We start from the raw sequence: 17,054 nt of genomic DNA on the forward strand, positions 1-17,054 counted from the left end.
CATGGTGAAGGGGATATATTGGTAGGAGTCTACTACAGACCTCCTAATCAAGAGGAAGATCTTGACCACATATTCTCTAGGGAACTGATAGGCTGCATGTTCTCGGTGCATGGTTGTCATGGGTGACTTCAACTACCTTGACATCTCATGGGAGGAGCACTCTGCCAAATCAGATTTGTCACATAGCTTTCTCACCAGCATTGACGAACTCTACGTGTCTCAGCAAGTCTACAAGCCAACAAGAGGTAAGGCGCTCCTGGATCTGGTACTGACCAAAGGGGATGATTTAGTGAATGACCTGAGAATCAAAGGGAAGCTGGGAGACAGTCATCATGAGTTGATCACTTTCTCTATCCATCACAAAGATGGCAAATCAGTCAACAATGCAGAAATTCTTGATATAAGGAAAGCTGACTTTCATAAGCTCAGGAGTCTGGTTCCTGAGGCCCTGAGAAACCAGAATCTAACAGAGAGGGGAGTCCACGATGAGTGGTTGCTGCTTAAGGATGTGATCCTTGAAGCACAAGGGAAGTCCATCCCAACCTGTAGGAAAGTTAGCAAAAAGGCTGGGAGACCCCTGTGGCTAAATAGGGGACTGATGGACCTTCTCTTTCTGAAAAGAGAAGCCTACAATGGTAGGAAGTCAGGTAACATCACCGAAGAGGATTATTCGGCACTGGCCCGCACCTGTAGGGAGCACACCAGGAAAGCCAAAGCCGAAACTGAACTCAAATTGGCTACGGGAATCAAGAACAACAAAAGGCCCTTCTTCAGATATGTGAGCAGTTGGAAGAAAAACAAGGGCAAGATTGGACCCCTGCTAAACCAAATGGGGCAGCTGACAACTGACACCTGGGAAAAAGGTAATCTCCTTAATGATAACTTTGCATTGGTTTTCCACCAGCCCCAGGGGGTTGCCTATCGAGATGCAGGATTGCCAGGGCATGGGTGAATACACACCCATCATTGGAAAAGATCTTGTGAGGGGACACCTTCAGAAGCTGGACACCCAAAAATCAGCTGGCCCACATGGAATGCACCCAAGAGTGCTAAAAACTGGTTGACATCATAGCACAGCCACTGGTGAGGATATTTGAGAACTCATGGCATTTGGGTGAGCTTCCTGAGAATTGGAAGAGGGCCAATTGGTGCCCATCTTCAAGAAAAGGAGGAAGGAAGATCCAGGGAGTTACAGGCCAATTAGTGTGACCTCAATCTCTGGGAAGATATTGGAAAAAATCATTAAAGAAAACATTAACAACAGGCTAATGCAATGCACCATTCTGAATGATAACCAACATGGCTTCATTGTGGGTAGATGTTGCCTGAACAACCTCATTTCCTTCTATGACCAGGTGACGCATCACCTGGACAAAGGGGAAGAGGTTAATATCATCTACTTGGACTTCAAAAAAGCCTTTGACTTGATCTTCCTTGGTTAAACTGGGGAACTGTGTCCTCAACAACCTCATTGTCTGATGGCTCGGGAACTAGCTCTGTGGTTGGACCCAGAGAGCAATAGTCAATGGAACCATGTCAACATGGCACATGGTAACCAGTGGCGTCCCCCAGGGCTCCGTACTTGAACCAGTACTTTTTAACATATTTATAAACAATCTGGATTCAGGTATTAGAAATGGACTGGCTAAATTTGCTGATGGCACCAAACTATGGGGAAGTGTGGTAACACTTGAAGATAGGCTGCCAATTCAGGCTGACCTGGACAGGCTCGCAAAAGTGGGCAGATCAAAACCTGATGGTGTTTAGCACTGAGAAATGCAAGGTGCTCCACCTCAGAAAACAGATTCACATCATACTTACAGGCTTGGCAATGCTACTCTCACATTAGCACTATGACTGAAAGGGACCTGGGGGTCATGACTGATCACAAGATGAACATGAGCCACCAATGCAATGTCACAGCCAACAAAGCAAACAAAACCCTAGCTTGTATCTATCTTCTGGCCTGAGCCACTGCAGGCCTATGGCTACATATACAGAATAAAAAATGAATGTCTATTAATTTGTTTATCATTTTAATCTATGCAGTTTAGATTAACATGTGAAGACTGAATCAATTCAGCCTCTAGCTTTTTGACTGCCTGTACTTAGCCCTTAAGTGTCTATTTTGTAAGCTGAATAGGCTTAGCCTCTTTAGACTCTCCGTATATGGAAGTCCTTCATACCATTCATTAATCATCCTTGAGGCCCTTCTCTGTACCTTCTTCAGTTCTTCTGTCTTTGTTTATAAAGGGGCAAATGATACTTTCTGTTTTGTTTACAATTCCCTTCTTAATAATCCCTAACATTTTTTTTTGCCCTTTTTGATGCCTGCTTAGAACTGAGGTGATGCTTTTAGTTAACTGTCCGCAATGACTCCCAAATCTCTTTTCTGTGTGGTTACAGCCAACGTGGAGCCCATGGCAGTGTAGTTATAGTTTGGGTTATTTTTCCCCATGTACAGACTCTGCCTTTGAAAGGCAGCGGATGAGCTTTCTCTTGTTTTAAAATTGACATAAAAGACATCTTTGCTTGACAAGATTGTATTTTGTTTGAAACGAGGCTTTGAACAGGTAATAAGCGCTCTTGGTTTTATAAGCTGTATTAAGGGGTGTGGTGGTGAGAAACCCCCCCACAGGTGGTGGGAACGCCGGGGGTAAGCCCTGGAGTTCCTGAAGGGGAAAAGAGAGTTCCCCGCATCCTGGGAAACTCACCTCCTGGATGGGCTCGGGCAGAGGAAGAGGCGTGAGAGCCAGTGTTTCACCAGCTCTTCAAGCTGCTGCTTCCTGGGCAGGGCAATGGCCAGCTGATTGCAGCAGCTGATGCCACCACCACAGGGAATTTAAAAACCCCACCAGAAGACGGCAGTGGGGAGGAAGCTGGCTGGGAGTGTGCTAACCAGAGGGGAGATGGAGGAACACTGCGGCACACCCGTGAATAACCCGCCTCTGGGACAAGAGGGAAAGGAAAACACCACTGAACCCCCTCCTTCTTCACATATATCAAGTCATGACAGGAAAGTTGGGGGAACCCCAACTGTGGAGTGGAGTCATACTTATAGCACTGACTTGGGGTGTGATAGTGGTGCACTGGCCAGGAACACGGCTCCTACCGTAGTGGATCAGTGATCCTGACCCAGGCAGAGTCAACCATGCAGCCTCCTGCTGTGGCCCATGCCAAACTCCTGATGCAAGCCATCCAGGAGATCAGCCAAGTACTAGAAATATAGCAGCTACAGGGCGCCCACCTGCAAGAATGGATGCAGCAGAATGCAGCCCTGTTCAAGATGCCGCAGATGATGCGGGATGACGATCCAGAAGCCTACATAGAGGTGTTCGAGAGGACAGCCCTACAGACTGGGTTGGACCATACACAGTGGGGTCATCAGTTGAGCACTGTAGTGGTGGACAAGGCCCAGAAGCATATTGGGTGCTGTCAAGGGAAGAGGCCCATAATTACAACATGGTGAAGGCAGCAATACTGTACAGGCTCCAGATTTCACCCAAAGCCTTCCTGATGACACCAGTGCCACAGTCTTTGGTTAACTACCTGGTTAATTCCAAGAAATGTAAACTTGCCAGACAAGAGACCAAGTATCTGGGATTTTGTGTGGGCCGGGGAACTATTTGACCCCTCAAAGACAAAGTGGATGTGGTACGCCGCTTTCAGGAGCCACACAACCGTTGTCAACTTCGATTGTTCTTAGGGCTCATTAATTACTATCAAAGATTTATACTGCTTTGCGGAGCTTGCTGCACCCCTCACTGATGACCTCAGAGGAAGGGCTCTACAATGGACGTCCAAGATGACAAAAAGCTTTGAGAATTTGAAGGAGGCCATGTGTCGAGATGTAGTAGTACATACCCCAGACTTCTCTACCCCTTTTATCTTACAGACAGATGCATCCAGCAGTGCCTTGGGGGTGGTCCTGCTACAACGATGTGGGGAAGATGAGCACCCGGTTGCATTTGCAAGCCATAAGCTTAACTTAGCAGAAGCTAGGTACACTACAATAGAAAAGGAGTGACTAGCCATACGCTGGTTGATGGAATATTTTAAATACTACCTAATGGGCCAAGAGTTCCTAGTGGTCACGAATCATGCCCCACTTCAGTGGCTAACCAAAACCCATATAGAGAACGCCCACATAACCCGTTGGGCACTTGCTCTGCAACCATTTAAATTCACAGTGCTGCATCACCCTGGTAAGGATAGCTTCGTGGAGGATTTCCTCTCCAGCTTACATCAGTCTGGATGAGCTAGCCAAGGAGGCATGCCAAGTGCACCAGAAGCAACATCAGAATACTTGGGATGCATGGCAAGATACCAAGATGCCACAAGACAGCTTAAGGGAGGGAGGTCTTTGGTGATGAGAAGCCTCCACAGGTGGCGGGAATGCTGGGGGTAAGCCCTGGAGTTCCTGAAGGGGAAAAGAGAGCCCCCCCATGCCCCAGGAAACTCACCTCTCGGACAGGCTGGGGCGGAGCGAGAGCCGCATGAACCGGTGTTTCGCTGGCTCTTCAAGCAGCTGCTTCCCGGGTGGGGTGGCGGCCAGCTGATTGCAGTAGCTGATGCCACCATTGCAGGGAACTTAAAAACCCCACTGGAAGCCACAATCAAGGGGTTGACATCACATCAGGGGAAGGAAAGCACCACTGAACCCCCTCCTTCTTTACATATATCATCAAGTCGTGGCAGACGAGTTGGGGGAACCCCGACTGTGGGGTGGAGTCATACTTATAGCACTGACTCGGGGCATGAAAAGGGGTTTATTGTCACAATATTTTTGTGCTGATTTGTTCTTCAAAGTTCTCTGGGATAAGTTCACAGGATAGGATGCCATATAAATATGTATGGGGAAGCAGTCTGCCTTGGATTTCTAAATGAAATGTTAATTGCATTCAGAGCTCCAGACACTTTAATGTTATAGGAAGAAGAAAAGTAAAATATTGTATATCTCAGCCATTTAACAATATAGGCAATATATTAGCAACCCTATAGAAGCAAATGATTTGCTCATCATCTATATTTCTAAAGCTATCAGGAGAAGAAAGAAAAATTACACAATTAATCAAAAAGACTTAGAAAATTCACAAAGATCATTTGGAAAGGATGCTTAAAATGAATTTTCCAAGAGGAAGAAATGTCATTGCAAGTAGAAAAATAACAATAATTTTCAAACTCAAGAGGATACCAGAGAGAAATGACAGCCTCCTTGCAATCAGCTCTTGGCTCTTCTAACTTACATGTTTCTCTCAGTTACCTCACCATGGGAATATAAATGAAATATAAAGGAAGTACTGATAGTTGTAAAGATTTAATAAAGATATTTGACCTAATGAAGTATGACTGAATAATCGGTGAGGCCATGTGGAATAGAGTTATAATGCTTTGACTGAACTTTATCATGAGTTGTGAATTTCTGTTTGAATCTCGATAGGTATACACACACACACACACACACACACACACACACACACACATCACTATAAATACATACATATATATATATACACACACACCACATATATAAATAATATTATATATATAATAATATAAAATTTTAGACTGGACTTTAGGAAGAACTTCACAGTTAGAGTGGCCAACGTCTGGAATGGGCTCCCAAGGGAGGTGGTGCTCTCCCCTACCCTGGGGGTCTTCAAGAGGAGGTTGGATATGCATCTAGGTGGGGTCATCTAGACCCAGCACTCTTTCCTGCCTATGCAGGGGGTCGGACTCAATGGTCTATTGAGGTCCCTTTCGACCCTAACATCTATGAATCTATGAATAGGGTTTATTGTTTTGTAAACTTGTACATAGATTATATATATATGTTCTTACCCTTTAATGGTTTTGTTGTGATAATAAATCTGTATATAGTTAAGTAATTGATTGACTGGATCTGACTCTACAGGGGATGGAGGTGGCCACTGGGCTGTTGTGTCCCTCCACAGCACACTGCCCTTCCAATAATTCCCTTAATTGGAGAGGAAAGTACAAACCCGTGTACACCCAGGCTACACCTGGTTGAATGTAGTATCAGACCTAACTGATTTGGGTCAAACCAGTTTATGCAATGTCTGTCCCAGACTCCTTCCTGGTTTAAGTTAAATCAGAGTGCCCCAGCATCCTGGCATGCTCTCTGGGCTAAGCGGGGCTCTCTGCTCCATAGTAGGCCTCCCCTCTGCTCCCTGGCTGCAGCTCTGGCAGACACTGCACATCCTTGCTGAAGCAGGTATTCCCCTCCTCCCCATTGCTTTACATAGACACCTCTCAGCATTAGCTAGCAGACCACATGCTGGCTATGGGTCCATGCTGTTGGAGTAGCTGGTAATGTCCCTTATTCCTTCCTTGGAAAAACTGTTTAAGAGGAGCTTGAACTAGTGAGAGATTCTTTTTGTTTTTTTAGCATGCTTTTGATAGCATGTTAAATGCTGATAACAGAGCTGATAAATGCCATGTTATCAAGGCAGGGGGCCTCCCTAATCACAGTATCCTACTAAGGCCTGGCCACTCCCCCCCCCCCCTCAGCTCAGCACCATCGAAGGGAGGGAAGGCTGCTCTAGTGTCCCCCAGCTTCTAGCCTGACCAACTTCAGGCACGTGCCTGCATTTTTTTCAGTCCAGGGGGGATGTCTGTGTGGTTAAAGTGATTCAGCCTAGGCAGGTTAGACTAACCTGCAAAGCTTGAATGAATTCAGGCTTAGGCTTTTTGAATGTCTGTCCCTAGCCTAAAAAGGTGCTACTTAATCAACCCTAGATCTTGAGTTAATTGGGATCATAGGCAGAAATGGCCTTAGGGAAAATGGCCCTGTGGCTGAACTTGTATTTTGGCACCCCCTGAAGCCCATGCCTCCTCCCCACCCCACATACCCTCCCTTTAAGACAGCAGTGCTGTTGCAAATAGAGACAGGTGGGAAGGCAGAGGAGGGGGAAAGGCAGGGGGGAGTGCACCTGCCAAGGCAGGTGGATCCCAGTCCCTGACTCAGTTCCCAGCACAGTGGGTGTCTCCCCAGGACATGGAGCAGGCAGGGAATATGCTCTCGCAGCTGCCTACACTTCCCTGCTCCTCCTGAACAGCAGCTGGGGGTCAAAGGGCGAGGGTCAGGGATCAGCCAGGGTGGGACAGGGATAGAGCACTGTTGTGTGTGCAGTGCTTCCCCCCCATCTACTTTGCCCACCACGAAAGTCAGCTCTGATCACAGTTGCACGTATGTATACTCATTGTAGTCCGTTCTGTTTTCTTTCCTAGGTCTGCTATAAGTCAGCAAAAGATTTAATCAGACTAAACTCCAAGCTTTGGAAGCACTTAGAAAGTAAAGTTTTTTGTTTGCTTGTTTTTATGTTGTCACTATGAATTCTAGGCTAGGGTCATTCTAGGAAAAGAAGAAAGGATGGAGAAAGGGAAATAGGAGATTCCTGAGTTGCAATGAATGAGTTGCAATAAAAAATGCAGCTGTAAATGAAAACTTAAGTGGTTGAAGAGTCTGCATGTTATTCTGTTACTCCTGCAGGAATAAACATTATTTCTGACAAAGAGCAACATTAAATAATAGAGCTGGTTGAAATTTTTCAACCAATAGTTTTCCTACTGGAAAAAAAAAACTGTAAAAACTAGTTTTCCATAGAAAAATAGAGCTTCCAGAGATTTTTGTTTAGAATGAATCAGATTTCCCTAAAGCTTCTAACTAAAATTGGGTTTTAAAATGACTAACATTCAAAATTTTACATGGTTTTTGCTACTATGTGCTATAAATTAGTCTCCAGCACTGAAGGGCTTCCCCCCAGCATCTGTATGTGTGCATGTGCACACGCACACCCACCCACCCACACAGTTTTACTTATTTTTCCATTCTTTCCAAAGTTTCCTGTTTTGGAATGACACAAGAAAATAACAAACATTATTTTTTTGAAAAATATAGGAAAAAACCATAATAATCTCCTGCCCGTCCCCCCGTCCTCCCCCCTCCCCCCCCCCACAGATACATAATTCATTCCACTACAGTCAGTTATGGAAGAGGAGTAAAGAAGAAAAAGAGAGGAACAACAAAACAGGAAATTCTGAGCTATTTTACTGAAGTGGATCAAAACAAGTACTGTTTTTTTAAACATTTTTTTTTTTTTTAACGGACAAGATTTTTCCATTAGCTCTGTATCAGGTATTCTAGTACTCTAGAAGCACTTGTATTGGTTCTCATTACTGAGTTTTAAATCATGATTACACTAATGATATTATTCAGTTTCTTATAGCAAATGCTGTATAAATTTAGAATTTTGAATATGTGTAACAACAGCAAACTCATTTATCGTTTTCTTCTATAGGTCTATGCACTTGTTTCTTCTATAGAGCACTATGGACTTGTTAATTAGTGACTAATTAATGAAATTTGACATAACTGATAGCTTCCACTGAAGAAAGAGAATGGCTTACATAAGCTTTAACCTTGAGTGAACAATTTAATGGCATTTTCAAACACATAATCACACTTTTGGGGGGCTAATTTTAGCAACTGTGCTAAGAAAAGAAGGCTTTAAAATTGTTAATCAATTGAAATACATTATTTACACAGCAGCAGTCCAGCTACATCACCCGGAACTTTCTGAAAGTCAGAAATACTTAAAATGCTTGAACACTAGGAATAGGGACAGACATTTAAAAAGCCAGAGCCTAAATTGATTCAACCTTTTCAAGTTACTCAAACCTGGCTAGGTTGAATCAATTTGTAACAGCACAGACATTCCCGCCAGACTGAGGAAATGCAGGCACATGCCTGCAGTTGCTCAGGCCAGGTGCCAGGGGGTGCTAGAGAGCCCTCAGCTGCAGGAAAGCTGTGCTGGGGCGGGGGGAGGCATGGTCAGCTTGGGCTAAACTGGCCAGAGAGGGGTTGGGTGGGGCCAGGTGGGGCATGGCCAGGTGGGGTATGGCCAGACGTTGGCTAGCAGGGCCCCTTAGGCAGAGACAGGGATGAGGGTTACTCCCACCCCCCTCCAATGTCTGGGGCTTATTCCACCACTTGCCCCAAGCAGGGAGAAAGCAGTGGTGGCAGCAGTCAGGGCAGGCAGACTCAGCTGCAATCCCCCAGGGGCAGTGGGGGTAGAGGAGAGAATAACTCCCCTCCCTGCCCCCTCTGCCTCAGGACCTATGCTGGCCCCCTGCTGCAGCAGCAAGGGGGGAATGCCTGGCAAGCCTGGCTTGACTCCTTGCCAGTAGGGACAGTAAGGAGGGAATTAAACCCCTCTCTGGCCAGATCCCCACCCCTGCCTGTCCCTGCTCGGCTGGGGAGCAGAGGGATGGGGCCAGCCCTGCTCAGCTAAAGCAGAGATCCCAGCCAGAGAGCATGCCAGGATTTTGGGGGACTCTGGTTTAAGTTAAACCAGGAAGGGGTCTGGGACAGACATTGCATAAACTGGTTTGAGCCAAATCAATTAAGTCTGATACTACATACAACCAGGTTTATCTCACACCAGTTTCAGCCATTTTGAAACTGGTTTATGTGTACGGAATGTCTGTTCTGTTACAGGTTTAAACCAGTTTCTGATCACTTAAACTGGTTTGTGTGTCATGTCTGTCCCTAGCCCTGAAGTCTAAGAGTTTTGGGGGGAAGATGCAAGGATAAATAACTTAGTAGCAACTAGGAATCAATACAGAATTATTATTTTTGTTTTCTGCCAAAAACACACTAAGGATTGTTATGGTGCACTGATTATGCAAACATCTGCACATTCTCAGGCCCTGGTTCAGTGAGGTTCTGGATGGACAAAGTGGTCCCTCCAGGTTGAGAAAATTGCCAACTTGGACCTATATAACATGAGAAGCCAAATTATAACTTGGCTCTGGTTTTATGGGTTTTTTTCTGAGGGTGTTTAAAGAAATCCTTTGGAAGGAAACCTTCAGTCTTAACAGGTAGTGTTGATATCAAGAGACTCATCTACAAATTTGTTTCCCTGCTTCCTATTTTTCATAACTCTATACCTTCCATGCAATATCAAAGTGATGAGAGAAGAAACCACTAGGACTATACAGCAACTGAACCCCATGATGTTTGGGGGGATGGGGGAAGGGGCAATGAGGGAGGGTAGCTGGGGGTGGAGGGGGAGGGAGAGGGTGGAAGGACCTTTGATGGTATGGAAAGTATATTCTAAAATACCAAAGGAATGATTTTCTTCAAGATTTCCAAGGGCTCAATAAGGATGCAAACCAGACATGTTTTTAAATACTCTGGTCTAATGTAGAGGTCAGTGAAGCAAGAAATAATGAGCAAGGTCATATTTAAGATAGGAACTGTTTCCCTCATTTATAGAAGTGCATAGTCCAGTATAGCTTACTGTTCCATTCAGCGAGAATTTATCAGTTTGTCATCTCTTCCTTGCTAAGCTCTTTAGGTGTACATTAGAGAGAGACATGGTGAAGCAACCTTTGTACTGATGGCTAGTAAACCACTTGACTTAATTCCTTGATGTATGCCAGACTCACCTTAGTAGATAAGATTACCTATTCTTGTAAAATGAATGCCTTACACAAATGTAGTATTATCTGTATATACCATTGAGTATAAGAGGTAGTCAAATCCCTCTGCATACAATTTAATTAACAGCAATTCAGGCAATGCTGCTCTTTAAAATCACAACCATGATGGATCCAAGGCATAATTTGAAGCACCATTTCAAGCACGTAGGCTTGAAGCACCTCTCAGAAAATTCCAGCTTTGTTTTCACTCTTTTTGCTACAGAAAAAAAGAGCAATTCTTTTGTTGCAAAGAATTCAGAAGGACCTCAAAAGGTCAGAATGTTTTTAACATAGAGGATTCCTATTTGAAATCTCTGGATTAATCTTGTAAATCATGTTTGTACACCCAACAGTGCTAACGTTGCATGGTACTCTGCAGCACCCTTGAAAGGTTGTCAAGGCATTCCAGGGTGCCACTTCACCCGGGTTGAGAATCACTGGCTAAGCCTTTAACCAGGCAACTCTACTGAAGTCATCAGGGTTGAGAGGCTTCATGAGGTGTATACAAGAATCTGGTCGTAAGTAAGGCTATGTCATATTTATCTTAGACACAGTCTATGTTCACATTGCAGGAATGGGCAACACAGTGCCCACCACCCCCAGAGGAACAACATATTAAGAGATCTTGAAACTGTCAATCCCAGGATTCATTCTATTGGATCTAGCAATACCAAACAGCCAAGATATCTCTGTTTTGGTAAGTTGATTTACTGAGAACACGTTAAACTGTGCAGTATGTTACTTTCCTTAAATGTCATGACAGATCAGCAGTCTCTTGTAAAAAAAGGCTTAAGCCTACGGTGGTGAAAACAAAGTTGTTTTACACAAACCCAATAGTGTTTACAATTTTATATAAGACAGAGTACCAAAACTGTCTTCATAATTAACAGCATAACAGGGACCTGTTGTAAAGCAAGTGAAAGCTGAGGACGGAGGTATTACAATTATTGTTCCAATTAGAGATATAAAATGAGGAGGTACCCAGGACATAAAAAGCCCTTTACACATTGTGCCCGCCGCTGCTCCAAAAGGCGTTCCCAGGCTACTCTTGCACGGGTAGCTGACTGGGTCTGCCTCGGTCCCGTGGGTGGATCCCCAGAGAGTGCCCCGGGAGCCGGTGACAGACCCCAGGAACTCACCAGCCGCGGGCCTAACTGGACCCACAGCGGAGGGGTCCCCCTCTCTGCGGCCTCCAGTGCCAACACGCCTTTGGCGGGCACTCACGGGGCTCCAACCTCCCCTATACCCCAGCCAACGCCACCTTCAGTCATGGGACTTCCAGCCCCTTTTTCACCAGCCCGAGGGCTACGGGTCCTAAGACTCAGTTCCCTCACCGGCAGCTCCCTGCCGGCTCTTCCACCGGTTCCCTCACCGGCGGCTCCCTGCCGGCTCTTCCACTGGTTCCCTCACTGGCGGCTCCCTGCTGGCTCTTCCACCGGTTCCCTCACCGGCAGCTCCCTGCCGGCTCTTCACCAGTTCCCTCACCGGCGGTTCCCGTCCCCGCCTCCCTACCGGCTCTTGCGTCGGCTCCACAGCTGGGATCTTCGTGGCGGTGGCTTCCTTCACCCTCACTGCTCCCGGCGCTGCTGCAGCTTACCCTGCTCAAGGCAGAGACACCCCGCGGGTACCCGCTTCCGGTCTCGGGCTTCCCTCCAGGCCTCGCGTCCTCCTGCAGCGCGCCCCCTGTGCCCTCGGGGCCGCGCTTTATTCCCACCGGGTGGTGCTTCTCCCTGACATCACTCAGCCCCAGCTGAATGTAAGCGCAGCTGATAAACCATGCGGGTGGTTTCCCAGCGTGCACTCATCTCCTGCCCTCGACTCCTGCAAAGGGTAAGTAGGTGCTGCCTCTGGTTTTGGGCCGGGGTTTCCCTCTAGCCCCGATGTCCCCAGGACACACATACATAGCATAAATATCCAGTAATGAGAAAAAAATATCTTATTCTCCCTCTGGTAGAAGAACAATGCTTCTCCTCCTGAGCTAACCATACTGCTTTTCAGAAGGATTCTGGGGCCTTCCATGCTTCTAATCCTCAAAAACTCCAATATCTGAAAGACGCTAACTCACTGGAGGCCCCTCTTTTTGGCAGAAATGCCACAAATTGAGCCCCGCGCCTGCCCCGAGTGCCACTCCAATCCCCTCCCTTGCCTGATCTATGCTTCTTCTATTCCTTGCATTATTTTCCTTGTGCTGCCTGCTCCTCCCCCCCCCCCCCCCCGACCTGTCCTACATTCAGAGGCTTGTGGCACATGTGCTGCAGATTGGCAACCCCCGTTTTAACTCAAGGTTTTATGTCTAACATGGAAACCAGAAGTTCTTCCCAAGATGCTGCCAGCTATCAGGAGAATGTGCTGGGTCTAATATTCGATCTATTAGATGAAAAGAAAACTCAAAATAGTCCATGAAAATAAGTTCCCACATTGTCCCTAAGAAAAGAATAAAAAATGAAAGGTATGACTACTAAGAGAAATCACAATCAGTGCCTGGGCATCAGGGTTAATGCCACTTTTGCATTCTAACTATTAGAAAATATAGTTTTCAGTGCAAAGCATTGAAAATCATGTGAACTGCTAAACAAGAATACATGTACATGTGGAATTAGTTTGAACAAAGAAATAATGACCCCCCTTAAACTCATATTGATAAGCAGTTACTCATCATAGTAGTCCCCGCTGAAGTCTTTAGGACTATTTATATAAATACCTGTTTATCAGAAGGGGTCCACAGTCTGATACAAATAGAATTCAGTGCCTCTCCTATTAACCTCTTCCATTTTTACCTGAAAATGGCTATTGCATCCACAAGCCATGCTTTATAACTAATTGTGTGTTTAATATATAAAACCATTACACTACTAAGGCACAATGAAAATATTTTATGGATGTAGCCAACCTAAGGGCTTTCTCCACACTTGTTCAAACAAATGACTGCATTGTTGATCAGCTTACTATACCTCATAAATACACCAAGGCTGTCACAAGAAATTATGAGTAATGCATGGAGGCGTTTAATAAGGGCAATAAGTTATTTTGGGTACTTACCAAGTTGAGTAACTTTCTTTTGGTGACCTAAGAGAAAGAGCTCAGAAAATTCATATGACTGAGTAACTCCTTTGATTTTTGTGTCTTGAAAGAAGAAAAGCAGGGGAAGTAGTAAGGGCCCTTTACAAAGTTTACTAAAGTCAATGGAAGTCTTTCTGTTTACTCTATGGGCAAGGGAGCAGGGCTCAAACAAGATAAAGCAAAAACATTTTTTTTTGTGGCACTCATTCCTTCAAATGACATGTGGAACAGCCTTATTTAACCTGAAGCAAATGAAAACGTTAAAGAAGGTAAAACATTAGCTCTTCTACAAAAGCCTGATGCAACCTAGATATTCTGCCAATAAATCATACAGTTTTATACACAGTTTGCCAACTAGAGTTCAGAGCAAGATTTTCCAGCAGGCTTTGTAAGCTGGAAAATCTTGCCACTGAGTTTACAATAGCTTGATGCAATGCTATTTAGCAAAAATAGTCTCAGAAAGAACAGTTTGCTTCTCTTCATCCAGCTGTGCTACCAATTTCAACACAAAGAATAAATTTAATAAAACAGTTACATGGTCAGATTAATCCAGAAGTTTACTGATATATTGTAGTGATGCTTGCTGCAAAGCCTCATAGCTGTTCCTCCTAACTTAAAGGTGTAAAAAAAATCTAAGAAGGTATGAGAGAAAATATTTTCCAAGGCACCTGTTTCTAAGATTTTTTTTTTGAACAAGAAGCAAGCAGTTAGAATGAGCAGAGCTCTCACTTCATTGGGTATCAAATATTGTTGCTGTCGCAATTTACCTCCATTTACAGTCAAAACTATGACAAACATTGGTCTTTTGAAATGCCCTTTTCTCATGGCATCTCCCATATTAACAAAAGGTAATAGGCAGAAACCTAAAACCTTCTTTTCTAGGCTTTGTTCACCATTTTGAGTACTTTTACCCAGCCCTGTTTCTTTTACTGGGAAGGAACACTTTATCCCCAGCCATCCAGTGGTGTCCCTCAGGGGTTGGTGTTTGGTCCAGGGCTTTTCAACATCTTTATCAATGATTTGGATGCGGGGGTGAAAAAGCTCACTGGCCAAGTTCATGGATGACACCAAGTTATGGGGAAGTGTGGTTACGTTTGAAGATAGGCTGCAAATACAGGCAGACCTAGACAGACTAACAAGTTGGGCGGATCGGAACCTGATGAAGTTCAAGGTCAAGAAGTGTAAAGCGCTCCACCTGGGGACAAACCACTCCCTACACACGTACAGGTTTGGCAAAGCCAAACTGACCAGCACCACAAATGAAAGGGACCTGGGGGTAATAATAGACCACAGATGGATATGAGTACGATGCTGTAGCCAACAGGGCAAATAATACCATGGCATGCATCAATTGATGCATCTCTTGCAAAACTAGGGAAGTGATTCTTCCACTCTACTCGGCATTGGTGAGACTGCAGCTGGAGTACTGTGTCTAGTACTGGGTGCTGCACTTGAACCAGGACATGGTAAAGTTCAAGAGAGTCCAAAGAAGGGCCACCCATACGATCAGAGACTTCCAAGACAAGCCATACAAGGAGAGGCTGAGGGACCTGGGACTCTTCAGCCTGAAAAAGAGAAGGCTGAGAGGGGACTTGATAGTGGCTTACCGCTACATCAGGGGAGTACATCAAGGACTCCGTGAAAAACTGTTCACCAGGGCACCCTTGGGGAAAACCAGGAGTAATGACCACAAACTCCTGGAAGACCATTTCAGGTTCAACATTAGGAAAAACTTCTTCACAGCTAGGGTGTCTAGACTGTGGAATAGACTTCCTTCAGAGGTGGTGCAATCACCTACCCTGGAAATCTTCAGGAAGAGACTGGACAGTCACCTTGCTGGGGTCACCTGATTCCCAGTTGTCTTTCCTGCCTGGTGCAGGGGGCTGGGCCAGATGAACCCCTGAGGTCCCTTCCAGCCTTGCCATCTATGAATCCCTGACTGTATACTGACTTTATCCCTATTTATCCTATGTAGTTCCATAAGGACTTTGTCAACTCCCAAAACCTCTTTTCAAAACCCTAAATGGACCTTTCTGGAAACTCCTCTTTTAGTTTTTCCTGTTATTTGATTTCCTCCTTATTGGATACCACACCTTGAGCTACCATCATGTGATGCCAGATCACCTTGCCCAAGTCTAACCTCAGTCCACCAACTTGAAAATAGATAACTGGGGATAGATAACCCAGCTCACCACCAAGAATCATTCCATCTTGTCACACTCGCACTCACTCCAATTTGCTTACTGGAATAAGTACATACATGGGATTTAATGCAACTGTCACCTTTCATGTTCAGAGGTAGCCTTTAAAATGCTCCAATTATTTCAAGAGTATATCAAAGTCATACTCTCTTCAGCAAATATTTTTAATGGATGACTAGAATAGTCAAGTAATATTTTTGTTAAGCAAGCAACATGAATGCAGCATTTTTAAACATAATGAATTATTTGGAGGAAAATGTCAAAGGTGTAAATAGGGCTTAGCTGCTCAACTCTTATCACTGTCAATAGAAGTCTGCCTTTTTTTTTTTTTAAATGTAGGGAAACCTCCAATGGGATTGTGTTGCTCTGATGCCAAAAGCTATCATACAACTGAAACCTCTCATTCATATTACATGCAGTTGCATGCATCTCTTTCAAATATGTGCAAAAATGGTGCTGATAAAAATGGACTGAAAGCACAGACCTAAGTAAGGCATAGAATGAACAGGGACGTGGTATGTTTCACTTGGCCCAATGGAACCAGCATCACCAAAGGGGAAATAATCTGGGTCCATCCAGTGCCTGCACTGCTTAAATGTTTGGAGACTGTATCTAACCACCTGTTTGAAAGACATCTTGAAGTATGCTTGGTTACATTAAAAGAATCTTCACAGTAACATGCTTCCATTGCATTGTCCTATTCAAGTATTGAGATTTTATCTCCACAAAGACTGTCTACCAGATCCTCATGACAAAACAGCCATAAACTCTAAAAGCATCAGTTAGAGGTGGCTGTACTTTGAGAAGTTCAGATCCATGTACTGAGTAGCAAAGTTTTTACATGAGGGGTTTCAAACTTTTCTGACACCCCTGCTCCAAGCTGGATCCAGACTGTGGAGCTCCAGGGGGCCATTTTTGGATGGCAGGGGTCCTCATAGACTGGATTTGGATCCACATCAGGCACTGGCACGAGCAGTGCCAAGGAGCTGTGGGGGTTAACACGGCAGATGTTTGCCTTGCACCACTGACATGCATCTTCACCAGAGCTCCATAACCCACATTTTGGCAGCAGACCCTGCCCCTATCACCCTACCCTGAATTCCTGACCCCTGTAGGAGACCAACAGGTCAGTTGACACAGCTCTATGGCTGGGTTTTGGCCTGTGGGCCATATATTTGACACCCATACTTTACATCATAAATTCTAGACTCCTCTACGTGTTCTGTGGAGACTTCCCACATTGCAGAATTCTTCTAAGCTGGCAGCACACTGCAGAATCATAATGCA

The sequence above is a fragment of the Alligator mississippiensis genome, chromosome 5 (genome assembly GCF_030867095.1).
Source record: "Alligator mississippiensis isolate rAllMis1 chromosome 5, rAllMis1, whole genome shotgun sequence".
Classification (NCBI taxonomy): Eukaryota; Metazoa; Chordata; order Crocodylia; family Alligatoridae; genus Alligator; species Alligator mississippiensis.